Source organism: Sinocyclocheilus grahami, unplaced genomic scaffold (genome assembly GCF_001515645.1).
Source record: "Sinocyclocheilus grahami isolate Dianchi unplaced genomic scaffold, SAMN03320097.WGS_v1.1 scaffold1470.1, whole genome shotgun sequence".
Taxonomy (NCBI): domain Eukaryota; kingdom Metazoa; phylum Chordata; class Actinopteri; order Cypriniformes; family Cyprinidae; genus Sinocyclocheilus; species Sinocyclocheilus grahami.
In genome coordinates, this window is record NW_015506649.1 from 47,599 (window position 1) to 67,290 (window position 19,692).

The 19,692-nt window shown below is 37.3% G+C and overlaps 1 protein-coding gene across 1 annotated transcript in view; it reads left to right on the forward strand.

Annotated features, from left to right (window-relative positions):
- Positions 1-272: 272 nt before the first annotated feature.
- The window catches only part of LOC107570533 (leucine zipper putative tumor suppressor 2 homolog), a 74,123-nt gene continuing 54,703 nt past the window's right edge, over positions 273-19,692 (forward strand). Inside the window, exon 1 of the mRNA XM_016256760.1 lies at positions 273-625. The gene's annotated coding sequence lies outside the window, so the exon portion shown is untranslated. The remainder of the gene's footprint in view (positions 626-19,692) is intronic.

Sequence of the window (19,692 nt, forward strand, 5' to 3'; positions counted from 1 at the left end):
ACAACATTCCATAAAAAGGTAACATATTGACTTTTGTGAACTTAAAACCTTGTCAGAACCTATAGCTCTAGAAATACAGCAATTATGACAACTTTATTTTTTTTATTGATACGAAATGTTTGTAGTCGACATATTCTCGCCTCAGCATTAGGTGTCTAATAAGCAGACGGTGCAGTGCCTGTTTACTGTTGGTTCACATTCACCATAAATTACAACAGAGTTTAAGTTGCTTCCTGAACTTGAACGTGTCGCCCGTCGCGAGCCCCCGTGCGTGGCCACTCTCCCATAGCCGTACAGCTTGTCGCTCCAGATCAGCGGTCGGGAGCGATTGTGAGGCGTGCTCACTCTCGAGGAGCGAGGGGCAGCGCGACTCAGCAGCGGGATTCCAGGCAGTTTGCTGCAGTCGCTTCCAGGAGGACGGACGCAGAGATGTGTAGCGGCTGCGCGTATTAACCTTCAGCAACGGGAGTTTGTCTTACTTTTAGAGAGGAGTAGAGCGAAGGCGGTTCAGATCTGCGTGAACTTCACCATGCTTTGGAAGCAGTGAAAATACCAGGACGCTTTCTTCAGAAGCGTTGAATTCTTTATGCACGGTATTGCTCAAGCGCTCTTCACGCAGTCAACGGTGAGTGACTGAAATCTACTTGAAAACTTTAGTGCGAGTTTCAGCTCACAGCGTTACAGATGCTTCATGTTTATGGAAAGTCGTTTTTAACATGCATTGCTTACAAACTAGCTATTTTTGTTACTGTAGTATTTATTTTTTATTTACTGGTAATTTATTATACAGTATAGTGACAGTATGCGCCTTTTAATATCACTATAACTAGTAACTAGATGCTAGTACTTATTCATTAGATTAGTTAAAAGTGACTAGCAGCCTATCTTTATTAGTAAGTAGTAGCCTACTTGTTTCTTTGCTGAATAGTCACTATCCCAATAGTGACATGCGACTATTGCATTAGCCTACTGGTGACAGATTACAGTTTTTGACATTGAACTGTATTTTTGTCAATAGTACCTTTTCAGTTTTAAAATGATACAAGTATATTTATGAGGCACAAGTATATTTTATTGTTTACTGATACAATTTTAATAGTAACAACTGATGCTAACATATAGCATCTCATTAGAATACATTTTTTATTTGATGTGTAAAATCTGTTAAAAGTTAAACTTTATTAAATTAATTTCCTGACTTCATGTGTAAAATGTTACTTTACAGCAACATTTGTGCTAGTAGTAACACTGTAATTGGTCTTACTAATTTTTTTAAATATAAAGTTCATCTTAGTTTGTCTTCATTTGTGCTTATGTACGTTGTTTGTGCTGTTCGTCTGGCTGTGAGAGTGAAGTGACTGAGTGCTTTATCTTACAAAGGTCATAATTATGTTGAATGTAGGCAGACACCAATTTATCCCAGCAAAAGTAATTATGGCATCCCAGTGTCTTTTTTAATTACAGCATATGGAGCGTCCCTCCTGGAGACACATTGTCTGAATAGTCTTTGTATTTATTCTCTGTGTGTATTTAACATTCTCACAAATCCCTGTAGTTCATTCTCAGTAGGTTCAGATCTTTGACTAGTGGTATGCACTGTATGATAACTGTGACTTGCTAAAGACCCTTAATGATGTTATCTAAGAATGAATGTAGTGTGTGTGTGTGTGTGTGTGTGTGTACATGTTTTTCTATACTGGTGGGGACTTAAACCTGAATACACACCAACTCATGGGGACTTGTCACCGTGGGGACCTAAATTGATGTCCCCATGGGTACAGAAGCTTATAAATCATACAGAATGAGTTTTTTTGAGATTGTAAAAAGTTTTCTGTGAGGGGTAGGTTTATGTGTAGGGTTGGTGTAGGGCGATAGAAAATACAGTTTGTACAGTATAAAAACCATTACGCCTATGGGGAGTCCCCACAAGGATAGTGAACCAGACGTGTGTGTGTGTGTGTGTGTGTGTGTTTCACAAAACAGTTTACTTCCAAAGGTTTTGCTGGTGTTAAGGGGTCTTCATCTGTCACATTTTACACCCCAACCCCCATTTTAACCCTCACCCCTCCCCCAAAAATAAGAAGTAATGTTACTTCAGTACTACAGCTTTCTTCAGCCAGCTGTTGTTTAAAACCGCATTTGTTTTATGTGCTATATGACAAGAGTTATGGTAAATTGTAAGACAGTGTTTTTAGTGACTGTCAAATTGTGAATCAGTTAATTCCATATAGCATATCATATTGCATTGAAACAACTTAAAAGTGAAGAAAAATATATAAAATACCCAGTAATTTTAATGTAATGATTCAAGTGTTTGTCAAGTTGGGAGACACTGAAGTACTTAAACACACTACAAGAACATCAGTCATGTTTTTCCTGCTCCTTTGTAAAAGAATCAGGCTTAACTTTGACCAACTTACCTGTCATGCTCACCACACTCAGCAGAAGAATTCTGTTTCATCTATCAACGTAGAGTAAGGTCTTGTTAACTGAAAACACAAGGTCCCTTATCACCAGACTCTAGGAACCCACTTGTGATTTCTATCAGTGGAAGATGAAATATCAGACCAGATACTTTTCTGCTGTTATTAAGACATTCTTCACACTGTCAGAAAAGCCCCTCTCTGCACTTCCAGTCTTATTATGAGACATATTTAATTAGCAGAATGTTTATTTGTATTTTTGAGGGCTTTAAAACTACAATATGTGAAACAGGATATGCAGCATTCACGCACCACTATTACTTGTACTTGTAGCCATCTTTAAAATTTTGAGGCTCCAAATGACTACATACTGACACTGATTTTTGGCACTGCACATGGTTCGCCATACCCAGCTGCTTTCAGGCATCCCATTGGAAGCATTTAGGATGGAAGTGGGTGGGTGAAAGTTAGATTTGATATTTTATCTATATACTCCCTATGCCATGTGTTTGTATGAAAATGCATGCTGGTTCTTTCAATCAGTCTCTGAAACCATTTAATGATTGTGTTTATGATGTATATCTTACAATTGATATCCTGCATAACAATATGAATGAGAATTGACAAACTATCCTGGCAGCTATTTAATATCAGTATTTTATTTTAAGGCCTTGAGTCTTTGTATTTTATTGCACATAGTTTTATAATTTCACAAGTGCAGGCAGTTTAATATCAACAGACTTCTTTTATGAGTCAAACCGAAGGGAATCACTCACATGAGCTGTCAGTGTGTTTATAGTATTAAGAGAGGCAAGTCAATATGTTGTAAGGCTGGTTGCACTATGAAAGCCCAGCTGTTGCTAACAGTGTGTGGGAAATGGGAATCAAAAGTAAGTGCTCAGTGATCACTAGGTCATGTGACATACATTCCATGTAGCTCATATAACTTTTAACCAACTGCAGTGACAGCCTTACTGAACCAGGCATGTGAAGGTCTTTAGTGTTTGATTGACAAATATAGAGACTGATCAAATTAACAAAGCATCTGTTTTAGAGTGAATTTGGCATCTGCTGCGTGAATGTAGATAGAGTTTGTAAGGGTGTTGGATGGCTTTTGGCAGGCGTTGCTTTGTAAACTTGCCTGCTATTTTTGTCCTGATTGGAAGTGCATGTCAATACACCAGCATTCTAAGGCACCAAATTTACGAGGTTATCTCTGATATGGTTGGTGTGGGAAAAATTCATCGCTGACACAGAGAATACCGTAAATCTTTGATTTAGTTGCTGGAGTGGCTCTAACATAGCAATTTATTCATTCAAAGACTTTGCTGTCTGAATTTTGAAAGAATAATGGTATTTTTACCTGATTGGAGTTCTGACAGTACATCTAGTGTTGGCTGATTTGCTGAGATATGCAAATGTGTCTATTTATGGGTATGTGTGTATGTATATGGAAGCAGCTGATCTGTATCATGTTGAGAGAGGAGCCATCCATTAATATTCCTGAGAGAAAATCAATGTGTGCCACTGTTTTCTTGGTTTTGTCTTTCACTTTCTGCTAATATATCACATGGATTAACTTTCTTGATGGATTTACAAATTGGAACAGTACAATCTGCATCGCTCGGCTCGATTATAGACTTCTCCTTAATCTCAATCTATCACAGAGCACAGGGCAATTTTAGTTCAGATAGGATTACACGGAATAAATGAGTCAAACACAGTTCTTGAAAGTGTTGTAATAATGAGAAATGCAAGGAGCCATTATTTTGCTAAATCCATATAGTCAAGATGTCAGAGTAATGCCACTGACTGCTGTGATGTTGAGCAAAACCAAGCTTCACTATTGACCTCAGAGAGTGAAGTCGGCACAGTGATAGTGACAGGCTGTTAGCTCCTCCCACAAAGATGTCCATCCACTTTCTGTTGAGGTCTTTGGAGCAGCAAGATATGATTCCCAGTGATGTGTGATTTTGCATACATTTGCATGATTAGAGAAGTAGGGATGCACTAGCGGTGCATCTCTAATTTGATATTGACCAAATACAATACTGACCAAAAATTAGGTCAAGGTATTTAGCCAATATTTTGTTGAGTGTTTTTGTGCTGGTACCTTGGCTGGTCATGGACAGCTGACTCCCAAAGCTTGTCATATTCGGTGTGGTGGTCAGTTCAAGTGACAGAAATAAACTTTTTTTATTAAGGGGCGATATCTGCTGCCCTAAATTGATTTCCAGGGGCATTTTGAACTTTATAGTTGCTTCTGTTTTCTAAAATTATTAGATGTGTGCACTGAAAAGATGTATCTTTTCATGTAAAATTCTTGCATTTAATCAATAAATTCAGTTGGAATAAGACTATAGGCTGTTGCCAATCAATTGAATGTAAACTTCCATAATGTCAGCTTCCAAACTGTTAAAGCAACGATTACAATATTATCATAGATGATAAATATCACACTCCCCAAGGATGCAATGCCATTTTAGGGACAATAATGTAGCTGAGGAGTAATAATGTAAACAATCAGCAGCATTTTGTGGCAGACAAAATAACTGATAAGTGTTCTTTTTGTGTTTTAACTGTTTTAATGGCTATTAAAAAAAACACACTGTGAAAATTAAAATGTTTACATATATATTTCATCATATATAGCTAATGAGATGGTTAATTCGCGATCTGTAATCAGAGTCTGTTTAGAAGTATGCACTGTGTTTGTTGTATTTGAACTGGTTTTGAGGATGACACTCTCCATTGCTCGATGATCTTACTGCTAGGGATGTAACGGTATGAAAATTTCTTATCACGATTATAGTGACCAAAATTATCACGATTATCAGTATTCTCACGGTATTGTTAAAATGTGCTGGAGATGTTAAAAAAGTACCGACACGTAAATCACTTCAAGTTTTATATTTAAAAATCAACAAACAACAAATAAAATGACTTTTTGTTTGCATAATCACTAAAACAATAACATTTACCAATGATGTTCGGATTTTAAATGACAACTTGACTGACAACAGTTTAATAGCATGTTGAAATATCTAACGTAAATGTTCAAATAAAGCTTTGAAAAAGTTTAATAAAAAGGTAAACCTCTCATTTCAGCCTTTAAATAAAGAAAAGATATAAGTCAAAAGGATAATTGATTAATAAATGATTATATGCATTTTATCTGCTCCATAAATAATTCTAGATAACTTATCTGAATTGTTTAAATGTGTAGAATCCACATAAGCTTGTTTTTCATCAACCGGTCAAAATTTACAGCAGGGCATGCAAATTCTGTCCGTTTTTGGCCAGATAGAAACTGCACACAGGCTGAACGTAAATATAAGTCTCTGTAAATCCACTCGCTGACAGCAGGTAACACTTATGGAAAAACTGAATTAGAGCTGTTTCCCGTAACCTCCGTGGACAAAGCAGTATTGCGATTAAGAAATTTCCTTTAGGTATTACATGGAGCGAAGATGAAAACAAAATGCCATCAAATCATTTCTGAAGACAGTCAGAACCTTCAGAGGTACATTCATATAATTAATTAATTCATATATTAATTTGTATAATTCCCTTAGCACTCTTTTAAAACCTCCCAGATTTTCCTCCCTGTTTTCACTCAAAACGAAGCTACTCTGCTGCTGTGCGCACGTGAGACTGTTACTTAAAACTGTGCTTTATGCTGGACAGTATTTATTTATCGTGAGTTGTTCAAATCGCGGTAATCTAATGTTTTAATGATAATTTAAAGATGAAACGGTAATACTAACCGTGGGGAATTTTATCATGATTTATCGTCAAACCGGTAATCGTTACATCCCTACTTACTGCATGTGTTCTCATGCGAGATCGAGTCTTTAGAGCACAACGTATGTTTGCTGAGAGTGACAAAAGGATATAAAGGAAAGGTTGTGTGTAAAGTCCTTATATGGAGATGGTTTGTGTGTGTTTTATGCAAATTACTAACCTTAGGCACTTGGTTGCTCATTTAGAATAATCCAAAGTCATTAACTTCAGAACAAGTTAAGAACAAATTCATGTGCATGCATTTGTTGTGAATTATGCAAATAAAAATTGTGTGTGCATGTGAATTATTAGACCCAATTAACGGCTGTTATTAGTGAACACGACAAAATAATGGCTGTAATTCCATTTTCAACATTCAACACAATAATAATAAATGTTCCCGGTTATTAAAAAATAATATTTTGGCCACCGATATATCGTGCACTTCTACAGAGAAACGCTCGCTGAACTAGCTCAGCATCTCGTGCTTGGCCTGCTTTCTATTAGTCAGGAATCTGCCCTGTCAAAGGGCTCTGCAAATCTGCACACCCCCACACTGAGAAAGAAACCTTATAAAAACACTGTCTTTTTTGTACGTCCCCTGATTTTATATACTTTGGCCTGCGAGATATGTAAACCATGCAGCACTTTCTCTCCATCTGTCTCCAAGCTGATGCAACGCAGGGGTCCTCGGCTCACAACTGTTTCCACTGCACAGTGTGTCCCATGATGTGAGTTATGATAGGAGACAAGCTGCTCTCTCTGCCTGAGGCTTGCTCTGACACTCACCTCTTTCTGCTGTGCTGCTGGCTTGTCCAGTGCATCTCCCACTGACTGCAAACAAGCAAACCATGCAACATGCCAGAGTTTACAACATGCTTTACAACTGCTGACCTTGCCTGCATTTTAACCTCTGATCTGTAATTAGGTGTGTAAACATTAGTTCAAGAGTGGAAGATGGAAGGGGAATGCCAAGTTTGCAGTCTGTTTTAGGAGAATCAGATTTATGTTCAGAGGGACTGAAGCTTTAACCAGTTTGTCATCACCATTTATACAGACTGACCCTCTAATGTGTGTGGCCACCCACATCCAGTCTATAGACCTCGCACAAGACCAATCCAACAGGGAGGGGATGAGGTTTAAACTTTAATGTATGTAATTGTCAGCATTTTAGTTCTCATTTGTAGTTGCAATTGATTCACAATTGTAGTCACATTAAATTTATGTTAGTCACATGTATTTTGTAGATAGTTTCTCTGTCTCTGTAGTACTGCTGTTTAATAGAGTTGATAGTAAAACTGATTTGATGGGTGAATCAGAAATGTGGCGTTCATTTTTGTGTTCTCTATAATGTTCTCTCTTTAATGTGTTTAAAAAATAAATGAAAAGTGATTTCAGTATATTCAGTACAGAAATATAGAGTCAGTATAGAAACATATTTTTAAATAAACATTTATAACATATTTATAAACATTTAAAATAAATAAATGAATTAATAAATCAAATAAAAATTGAAGAAATTAGATTAAAATTTCTACCATATTTATTTTAATATAAGTTATTCTATATTTGATATTTATTTGTTTTTATGCATTATTATAAATTGTTTTGAATATAGTATAAAAATTATGCAATATCCAATTAAAGGCTCTGGTCACACTTTAGTTTGGGGACCAATTCTCACTATTAATTAACTATTAACCATGACTTTTCCCTCTATAAAATCCTAATTTATTAATAGTAAGGTAGTTGTTAAGTTTAGGTATGGGATAGGATCAAGTGATCTAAAATATGGTCATGCAGAATAAGGCATTAATATGTGCTTTATACGTACTAATAAATAGCCAACATGCTAGTAATATGCATGCTAATAAGTTAATAGCTAATAGTGAGAACTGGTCCTTAAATTAAAGTGTTACCAAGGCTCTTTTTTGCATAAAAACCCATGTGCAAATTGGCTGTTCTGAACATAAAGTTTGCATAAAGTTCATGAGATGCTGTAAATAAATGCCATGCAGATAGCAATTCAATTATAGAGCTGATGAAATCCTATATTGACGTACCCTCTGAAGGCTTTTACCGGCTATGTAAGATAATCCAGAAATCAGTCTTTAGTGGAATTTGTCACTTGTATAATTGATGGCTGCATGAGAACCTCAGGTTAAAAGATTGCAGATCTATAGTTTGAAATAATGCGTCTCTGTCTTTGGCACAGCAGGCTGTGTAAACTAGAGGGCTTATGCACAGTCCAGTCATGCTGAACCATGACGGCAGTCTCTCAGGCATGTCTAAAGAGCCGTGTAGGCTTAGATTGCCCCGTCTTGTGAGGGGATTACGATCCACACAGCCTAGCACAGCAATATAAACAGCTCTCATTTTGTGTCCTTAAACACCCCCATTCTACATGCAGGCCATCAGACAGACTTATTAGCCGTCTACCGTAGAGACATGAGTCTGGAAGTCACAGCTTTGTAGAGCACCGTGAAACTACAGCATTTGTTCACACTTAATCTCCAAAAGCCTGGAGTGAGGTTGTTGACCTCTCTCAATGGCCTTGTTAACCTCTCTACTGTTGCCATGTTGAGAGGCATCTGTGAAGTACGTGAAGGTAATGGGATGAGGTCAGAGTGTCAAGAGATGGTCCAGCAGACACAATACTGTTTCATTGCTGTCCATTATGATGGTGAGTAGCAGCCATAACAGGCTAGTTGTCAGCCTGGAATGTGTTGACAAATGAAGCAAGCTTTTGGTAGGATGGCAGTGTTTAAGAGTAACAAACATAACTGAATGCTGAGAGCTCACTAAATTAAGTACACATTTTTCTGACATTCCATTAGCTTGCACTGAGACATCGTGTATAGAAATAATGTTTTACCGGGTAAGTACTAAATTGCCACACAAACAAAGCCTGACTCCCCAAAAACCTTGATTTGCTCGTTTTTTTAAAAGTAGAATTATAGTATGAATCTGGATGGGGCTGTACATTTACATTAACATGTATCATACTCTGTAATTGCTATCACTTAATAAATCCATATATGCATGCTATTTATCTACTGTTGCTCAACTACTAGCTAAACTCATTTTCAGTGATGAATTCATTGGCCAAACTGATTAATTGTCCAAAATTTGGCCTTTTATAATTGCTTGGCTGGTTAACAGAAGCATTAGCTCCGATTGTCTTCTTTCTCTTCCCTGCTTTTCTCCTCTGCTCTAATTTATTTCCTAATTTAGCTTTCTAACAAACCTGACATTGTCACTATGAATATTGTTGGTGAGTAAATGATGACAAAACTTTCATTTTTGGGCAGCGGTTCTGTGCTTGCAATAGATTGCTGCAATAAAACAAAGAAATTAGCTAGAATTTTTTATCTGCCAACTTCATCCTCCCAAAGTCAGTTGCTTTTTTGAATGAGTTTTTGGTTAAATGCCTGAAATAAGGTCTGTGGTTAACACAACCTCCAAAAATTCATGTTCACCATGTTAAAAAAAAAATCATGTTTTCACAACCAACAGGTAAACTCATCTACTTATAGTCATTGTTTTTATACTCATGCTCTTGCAAGCTATTCTAACTCCAATTCCACCTTGTAGATTTTATATAGAGTTCGAAAGAGATGTCAGAAGCTTAGTGATGGAAGTCATGCGAAAGAGGTGTAGTTCTTTTAGCCTACATTTAATTTTTTGCTTCTGTGGTTTGCATTTATGCTTTAAAATTCATAAAATTGTGTTCAGATTATCATGATGAACAAAACGTGTAAGAATAAAACTTTTGTTGGTCACAGAGCTTATTTTCTGCGTTAATCAAAAAGTCAAAGGAAGAGTCCTATTGGCATTTTGTCGAGGAAACCGGGGTAATGCTAAATGGCCTTCCGGTTGGTAACTTCCAGGTTGGCCTACAAAAATACTTAATCACTGCAGCACACTGTACACAACTTTCCATGCTTCTTTGAACTCTTAAGTCCTAAAAAATAGCACATTCAGGGCATTGTGGTTCATAGGATCCATTTTCCAAAAGTAAAGGTTCCTGAACAGTTAAGTTCCTCATATCTGGAAAAATCAAATGAACTTTAACAGGATCACCATATAAAGAATTCATGTGTGTGTGTGTGTGAAAGTTTGCAGTTATTGTAATTGTGGGAAGTGGGGTTACTGTGAGCTCCATGTGGATGGAGTTTAGTGAATAACTCTGCCAGATCGCCTGTGGTGCTGTTCCCTCTTCAGCCGACTCCATCAGCTGACTCTCATCCACTCCCTCTCTCTCATGTCTTTTCCCATTCCAAAATGAAAAAAGAATAAGGGTGTACCATAAATGGCCTCTATGAATGTTACCGCTGTGCAGATTATTCACATTTTACCATAATTGCAGACAATTAGAAATAGTTGTTTTTTCTCTCTCTGTGGTGTGCACTCCATCAGCTGACTCTCATCCACTCCCTCTCTCTCATGTCTTTTCCCATTCCAAAATGAAAAAAGAATAAGGGTGTACCATAAATGGCCTCTATGAATGTTACCGCTGTGCAGATTAATAATTGCAGACAATTAGAAATAGTTGTTTTTTCTCTCTCTGTGGTGTGGTGTCCACCCTCTGGCTCTCTCTTCTCCACCCCTTCTCTGGAGCCAGGAGATGAGGAATGGTCTCTTTGGCTGCTGATGTTTTCGCGGCTCCGCCTGTGTGCTCTGGGGTTCAGTTCAAGCCCCACAGTGATTTTATTACCCCTCTCCTCAATAACACAAACACTAAACCTCTCCTCCCACCCCATAACTCTGATTTATGTCACTACAACCACCTTGTCCAAAAACTTCCCTGACATTTCCAGGAGACTTTCTGAATCACAGCATTCATGGCTGAGACGAGCTGTCATATAAAGCCGTGATGGGGGCAGATGGATTTCCACTGAATACTCTTTAAATGCATCATTGATTGATTGATTTTTTTTCCCTTATGCTGTTTGGGCGCTGTGGCTTCTTTGTTAATGGAGGAATCAGTAATGTGTGTGTATTTGTTTGAGTCAACAGTCTCTCAGTTAGTACTCAAATCCCTAAAAAAACATATTGTGGAGTAGTAATATCATTAACTAATGATTATAATTAGTTTGGGGTGTCATATTAATCTTTTTTAAATTTATTATTTGAAAAAACATGCACTACTATTCAACATTTGGGGTCAGTAAGATTTTTTAAATTTCTTTTGAAATCTCTTATTCTCATCAAGGCTGCATTTATTTGATAAAAATACAGTAATATTGTGAAATATTATTACAATTTAAAGCATCAGTTTTCTATTTTAAAATGTAATTGAATCCTGTGACGTCAAAGCTGAATTTTCACCTTATTTCACATCCAACAGCATTTTGTGGGACTGTTGTGCACATATCATTTGTCCTAAGAGAGCAGTAATGGATTTTCAGTGATCCACATAGAAATAAATAGGAGTCTACTTTAACAAAAAGGCACAGATGGATAACATGCATAAATATTGAGAAATTTAATTTTCTCAATGCTCAGCTAAAACTTTAGTGTTGCACCGCAACTATTTATCAATGTCATGATCACATCGGGCAGATAAATGCGAGGCTTTTTCTTTCTCACTTTGGTAGTGACACCTAAAGCCACAAAAGGTGAGATAATATCTGTTCATAAAATAAATCTATCATGTTTTCAATAGACTTGGATTAAACTATTATATTCATGTGGATTTCTTGTAGGATTAACTTTTCAAAGTGTCAACGTTTTAGTGTAATGAACTAATTTCTCTCAGGTTTCAATAAAAATATCTTCATTTGTGTTTTGAAGATGAACAAAAGTCTCATGGGATTGGAACAGCATGAGGGTGAGTAAACCAAAGCCTGCTGTACAGGACAAATGTATTTAGCAAATGACCATTATCAGCATGCACTGCAAAATTTGTTTTTAGAACCTAATCATAGCCAAAGCGACAATTTGTTCGACCTTTTGTCATGTAGTATAACCTTCTCTTCATGTAGGTCAGATGCCTAAAGCAGGAGTCTATCCTGAATGTGTGAACTTTAACCTGTCTGAACCTCTCAGAGGAGAATTTGAGAAAATGAGTCAGGTTTAATTGAGCATCACATTGCTTGTCATTGAGGCAGCAGCATGGAGAGGTGAACAAAACCAGGACAGCTCATCTGGGAGACCAGCCAGCGGGAATGTGGTTTGTGTTCACCGGCTTGTACAGGCCACTATGTGTACTGCTGCCAAATTAGTGCAGAATACTGAAGTTGTGTGTCAGTATTGATTTGAGAGGACTTCGGTTTATTTGGTGACTCAGTATTTCCCTACAGACCCAAAGTACAAACAGGATGTGGATCTAAATATCACAGTACTGAGATCAGCTCATTTGCTTGACATTTTTAATCCTGTTTCGGGCGTATTTCTGATTCTTTATGATTTATGTGGAAAATAAGACTCCAAACTTCATGTTGAATTTTTGTCAGAGCTGTACAAATTTGAGGGAAAAATACTGAAGCAATTTTGTTAGGCTATCAAAATATTACGCTGCCAGTCATTAACATGGTGTCTGTATTAATCACAATGTATAAACACAGTTTCCGAGAAGCAGTAATTTGAGATGGATAGAAGCTGTCCTGACTCTTTTAATGGTGAAGCCGCTTCTTCTGTTTTTGTGCTGCATAGCACAAAGGATTAGAGTCTGTTACGTAACTCCCCGCATGGCCGTCCGGAGCAGAATATCTAAATGATGATTTTGGGCTTTATTTATGCTTAATTTGCACAGTCCCTTTTGTTTATTAATGCATCTACCTTCATTTCATGTTTGATGAGCTAAAATGAGAGAGGGGACAAAAGAAAGAGGTAGTGATGGGGTATTTATGGAGTATCCTGCTGTGGGGCTGGCCGGTCTGTCTCAGTGAAGCATTGCGTCCTGTCAGACCCCATCAGATCTCCATATGGACTCTAGATCTCTCTCACACAGAGCACTACTACAACATCACTCCTATTAAGACAATCCGCATTTTTATAGGCAAAAACGTTTTGACTGTCATTTTGTTTTTAAAGGGGTCATATGATGCTTTTTTTAAAGATCATTATTTGGTGTAACAGAATATGTTGACATGCTTTAATGTTCAAACAACCCATTATTTTTCAAATACTGTACATTATTGTAGGTCCTCTATGCCCCACCTCTCTCAAACTCTTCCGACAAGCGCAGTCTGCTCTGATTGGCCAGCTGACTTAGTGCATTGTGATTGGCCGAACACCGCAAGCACTCGTCGGAAATGTAACGCCCCTTACCATAATCGCGAGCTTCAGCTTTCAAAATAAATGTAAAGACAGTAAATAATGTCATTAGTTTTACCATCAGTTCAAGCCAGAAAGGGGAACAGACACAGTAATGATGCAGTACACAAGCCGCGGTTAAGACGGCTGATTCTACTGTGATGTGACGCTGTCTCTCTCTCTCTCTCTCTCTGCGCGCACACACACACACACACACACGATGCGCAAAACTCTGCATTTGCACAGTCAATAGCAAATACTTAAACTAATAACAAAACATTAGCTGATTCAGAAGCGCCATATTGTCATAGCAAAGTCAGAATTACCTCCTCTCCTAGGTTCATGAAACGGTTGTCCATAAAATGCATAGAAATTGCTGTTCTGTTGTAAGTCATCTTAAAGATTCCTAAATGCATCTACTTTCGGAAGGCCAAATAAAGTGCTTTTGCTTTCGCCTAGAAACACACAGCGTCTCCCTGACATGCTGCTTCAACACTAACTGCGGTTACTGAAACCATGCCTTCTTTCTTTGCGTGCACATTTGGGCGCATTATGCAAATATTCCCACATAGTGACCTAGATATGTGGGGGCGTGTTAGAACGAGCCGTTTTAGGGGGGCGTGGCAGAGTCTTAACTTTGATAAAGAATATCTCTTTGGTTTCGAGACTTTAGTCTTTGCAACTTCAGGGATCTTATCTATGCACATCAGCTTGTAACACTCCAAAGAGAAAGGAAAACTTGAAATCGCATCATATGACCCCTTTAAGAAGATTTTCCCCCCCAGAAGGATAGTAGTAATAGAATAACAAAATGTATTAAACTGAATCCAAAAATTTCAAAATAGTAAATGGACATAAAACATTCAGCAGGCAATAATGAACAATATAATTTACAAACATTTAAAATGTCAAAGTCATTAGGGGGCAGTCGTGGCCTAATGGTTAGAGAGTCGAACTTGTAACCTTAAGATTGCGGGTTCACATCTCAGGTCCAGCAGGGATTGTAGGTGGGGGGAGTGAATGACCCTCAATACCTTCCACCCTCAATACCACGACTGAGGTGAGACCCTTGAGCAAGGCACCGAACCCCCAACTGCTCCCCGGGCGCCGCAGCAATATGGCTGCCCACTGCTCCAGGTGTGTGTTCACGGTGTGTGTGTGTGCACTTGGATGGGTTAAATGCAGAGCACAAATTCCGAGAAAGGGTCACTATACTTAGCCACACATCACTTCACTTGCTTTTTCTTTTCTAAAAATAGATTTATTTATTTATTGTGTATTTTAATGTAATTTTTTTATTAACTCATGTTCCTAATATGCAGTTTTGCGGCTCTTTAAGTATTATTTATATATTAGTATTTTGATTATTATAGTATATATTTTGAATGAGCTTTTATCTATTTTTGTTATTTTTTAAAAAATATTTATATTTACCTAGTTTTAATAATTTTAGTACTTCAACTTAGTTTTTTTTTTATTCTAAGTTATATTTAATTTTATTTCAGTTTTATTTAAATGAACAAAAACTACTTTATACAAAAATACCAGTAACAAGATTGTTTTTTAAGTTGGATTTTTACTGGAAAGCAAGACATTTTGCTTGGTCATGCATACAGTATGCACTGTATATTTTAGGGTATTTTTTTCAAGAAAAATGCCTTATACAAAAATGTTTATAATTTTAATTGAGTTATAAATAGCATTGATAGCTGCATGAAAATATTAATTGAATATGAATATTGTTTTCTGTATAGTTTGTCGTAAATACAGTAGTGTAACTAATTAAATATGATTGGATATTTAATGTGATATGGCATGCAAAATGCTCTCTGAACACTCTCTTCCAGACTTCATACTGACACTTATATGGCTTGAAACAGCATCAGAATACACATCTACAAAAATGTAAATGCAAACAAATGTCGTTGCCTTATATTCATACACACATACAAAGGCTTCCTTATTTAATACAGTAAGCTCCTTTGTTTTATGAATGTGGATAAAAACTCAAAACAAAAGCTCTTTATCACTAATTCATTATCCTATAAAGACACTAAACATGCAGCCTTGCATATCCTAATTCAGTGGTTTTCAAACCGGTCCTGCAAGCACCCCTAGCACCTCACATTTTGTATGTCTCCCTATATCTGACACACCCATTTAAGGTCTTGCAGTCTCTACTAATGAGCTGATGAGTTGAATCAGGTGTGATAGATAAGGGAGACAGAAAATGTGCAGTGTTGGGGGTGCTCGAAGGACCGGTTTGAAAACCACTGTCCTAAGGGAAGTATCCCAAAGGGAAAGGATAGCAATATATGCTCCTTGATCCATCTATTTTTCCTTGTCTTTCTCTTTCTCACCACTTTTTCAAGCTCTCTGTAGAGTTCACTTACTGTAGGTGCTCCAAAAAGTCATTTAGTACTTCACCTGTGCATTTGCTTAATTTCTGTTGTAACATGCAGTTTTTATGTAAGACTCTAAGTCATGAAGTCATTACACTTGATTCTGTAACCATTTCGGATGGCTGCACGTCGTTGCATGTTTATACGTATGTCAGATCCTGTGTTTGACATCCTGTGTTTGACAGCAGTAACGCAGCAATGTTATCATAGCTTTGATCAACCACAGCTCCCCATCTGTTACAGAGATTATGCACTGAGAGAGACAAAGCTGACATCAGTATTTCAGCTGAGCTGCACAATGCATCCTGTATCTCTCTGAAGTTTCATCAGCGGTGCTCCTACATGCATCTGTAGTTGAGACCCACAGACTCTTGTCCCCTGATGCTTACTAGAGCAGTCTGTTTTAGCCTTTGAGTGGCTCACTCTCTCAAACACACATACAGAAACACACACGTTTTCCTCTCGCCCTGCTCTGTCAGGCAAACTGAAGGCCTCCCTTTGGGTGCTCAGGCAGATGACTTCATTGGCCTTGTTTGTTTTCTGTCCTTGGGGCTGGAGAGGAGACGAGAGAGAGAATGCTGGCTCATCCTGACACTCCAGCACAGGAAACAGACGCTGAAAGAGCCCTTTGGAAGCGGCATTCCTCTGCTGTCTGCCTTTACAAACATCTGGTTTCATGTGGTAAACGCACTGTGACCTCTGTGCCATCATAACACTAAAAGTGTAGATGCCTCCTTTATGTGAAACTTTTTGCATAACCAAAAAAATGTTAACATTTTTAAGGCCCTTTCACACCACATAAAATCAAAATGTACCTTGAAATGAAACACATACAAAAGTCTGTTGACACCAAGAATAAAACTAAATATAATTTATATGCTTTAATGCAAGCATTTATCTGAATGTCAAGTCAGATTTATTTATATATAGCGCTTTTCACAATACACATTTCAAAAGCAGCTTTAAAGAAAATCATGATATCGCATTAGTTGAACGCTAATATACTGTAGTACATTTTGCGATGATGCAAGTAATCAAGCAGTTGAAATTTGGCATATAGTATATATGATCCTATTCAAGTAAATGGCAGATAAAGTTGGACATTCTTACATATTTAACTTTATATAAAGAGATTGGCTATAATATACTTGTTTGCTATGAAATAAAAATCAGGCCGTTGAGATTTGCGATTTAGTGTATTTCACTTTGAGTATACTGTATGTGTGCAAATAAAGTTGGAATTTAATATATCTAACTTTATATATATATATATATATGTGTGTGTGTGTGTATATGGAGAGTTTTGTAACAATTACACAGCTGAGATTTTCTATATAATATATATTGCTTTATATGAATGTACAGTATATATGCAGGTAAAGTAGGATGGTACTATGTGTATCCAGCTTTTAATATATAGCTGAATGATAATATAGTTGACATTTTTCGACAGTTGGATATACTTATAGTAGTTGTATAATTCATTATTATTATTAATTTGATTATTCATGTTATTTATTGATTATCTGATGACATTGAAAATTATGTGAGGTTTTGTTCAATTTATAACATATCTTATTGGTCAGAGTTTCGTTCACCAGACCAAAAATCATTTAGTTTTCAATGTTTTGTTTGCAGAATATTTACAGCCTATTTTTGTAAAAAAAAATGTTTTTATGAAAACACAATTACCTCAAACATATTTGAAAAATTAGTGTTAATAGCATGCACTCATACAATTTATGCCTTTTGTTCATGTTTGTGTTGACTGAATGTTTGGATTCCACTGTGTTTCTACATAGTCTGCACAGTTTGTTTCATCATGGTCCAATGGTAGTCATTTTTCAGGAGTACACCCACAGGGACACAGTCGAGGATTTACTGAGGTTACGCATTATTTATTGCTTTTACAGTTATTTAAAAAAAAGCTTATCTTTCCCCTCCCCATTGAGTTTGTGGGATACAATCTCTGTAATGTACTGTAATCTTGTTTCAGTCTTGGCTGATATGCAGTTTGGCTTTCTGATAGAAGGATGTGATGCTTATTTGGCTTATAGAGGCACTTAGTCTTCGTTTGAGTAACACATTCTAGATCTAGGGTCACTACGCGAGAGGTCTGACAGACTGCATTTCAAATAAAATGTCTAATTATAAGATACTTGCCTGCCAAAGCTGCCAAATTGTGGCCACTCCAATCAAATGTCCATTAATACTGTGAATGGAGTCAGTTGGGCGGTTATGAAGTCTTGGAAGACTCATTACAGTGAAAGTGGGTTATACAAGGCTCTGATTGTTCAGTTTTGGAAGACACAGTTAGAATAACACACCCACTGTACAAAGCCCAAACAACTCAGAGCCCAGTTCAGCAGTGCTGTTCTGTCTGTTCTTCTACTTTGTGCCCAGACAAATACTGCTCATTTTCTGCTCCAGATGAGAAGTAAAAACAGATGTATGGACTGAGTCATTGGCTAATGCCTGCTCTCAATGCCCTCTCTGATGTGATCTCAGTGGAAACCAGGGGTGATCCAGAACGAGAATATGAATAAACATATTTCATCATTACATATAGAGTATGAACTTACTGTAATACTGAAATACTGTACTGCATATAGGCTTCATCTGTCCCTCTATTGTTTCTGTGTGACTCGACCAACAACAACAAATTCTTAAATTCTAGCAAACTATTGAACGGCTGCACAAACATCCAATCTGAGATCTGTGTTGGTCCTTGGTCCTGTTTGCTTGTTCGACAGGCATAGGTGTTAAAAAGAAGCTGCTCTCTCTTTCTCTCAATGATATAAACGGGAGTCACCCACGCGCTCTCCGGGGAGCCGTCCCAGCGCAGTGCTTTGTTCTAAGCAACGGGGGCATCCCGGGGCTCGCAGGGTAGGAGGGGGTAGTGACGCTGAGTGTAACTAAAAAGGTGCCATTGTCCGGTGAGGTCCGGTTGGGGAGTTACGAAACGATCTCACATCGCATAATCTTATTAACCGTTTATCTCCTGAACTGCATCTTTCTTTACCACGCTATTCAGCGCCAATCCCGCCGTGCAGTCAGTTTCACTGGTTAAAGTTAGGGTCAGGTGCGGGGTAGGTTTAAGAGTTAGCATTTTTTGTAGCATAGGGTAGGAAATCAACACTTTAATTGACTCAACCAATAAAATCTTTAGAATCAGCTGTGGGGCGGAGCTTGCCCTGAAGTGGATTGGGGGAAAAAATTGTGCATGCGTGTCATGTGCCTGTCTGTCAATGGGAGGAAGCCACGCCCTATTTTGGAGCTCCCACCCCATTTTGGAGTTCCCGCCCCCATTTGGAGATCTCCAGGCTGCAGTTATACCCTTCTCACTATTTTAGAACCTGAATCCCTTTGGAGCTCTAATGATAGAAGACAGGTGCTGAGTAAATCTACAAGTACTATTTATAGGAATTTGTACCGAGTGTTTATATTCTTAAGCTATTATATTTCAAAGGAATAATAGCATCTGTGAGTCTCAGAGCCTTACTTTGTCAAGACACTTGTTTTGATTAAGCATGTTGCTTTGCAGGGTTCGTGCATCAAAGATAATTTAATGAGAAAAGTCTGTTTTGTTAATTTCTTTATGTTGTCAAACTACATTTTAGTTCTTGAGTACTATTAAATGTGTGTTTTTTTGGTTTGTTTCAGGCAGAGTTATTATTAACTAAAACTAAAACAATGCGAAAATATTTTCGTTACTTAAAATAAACGTCAACTGAATAAATAAAATATATAGAAATAAAAATGTATAAACATTTATAGACACATTTATAGACATAAAAATGGAAAACATAAAAACTAAATATTTA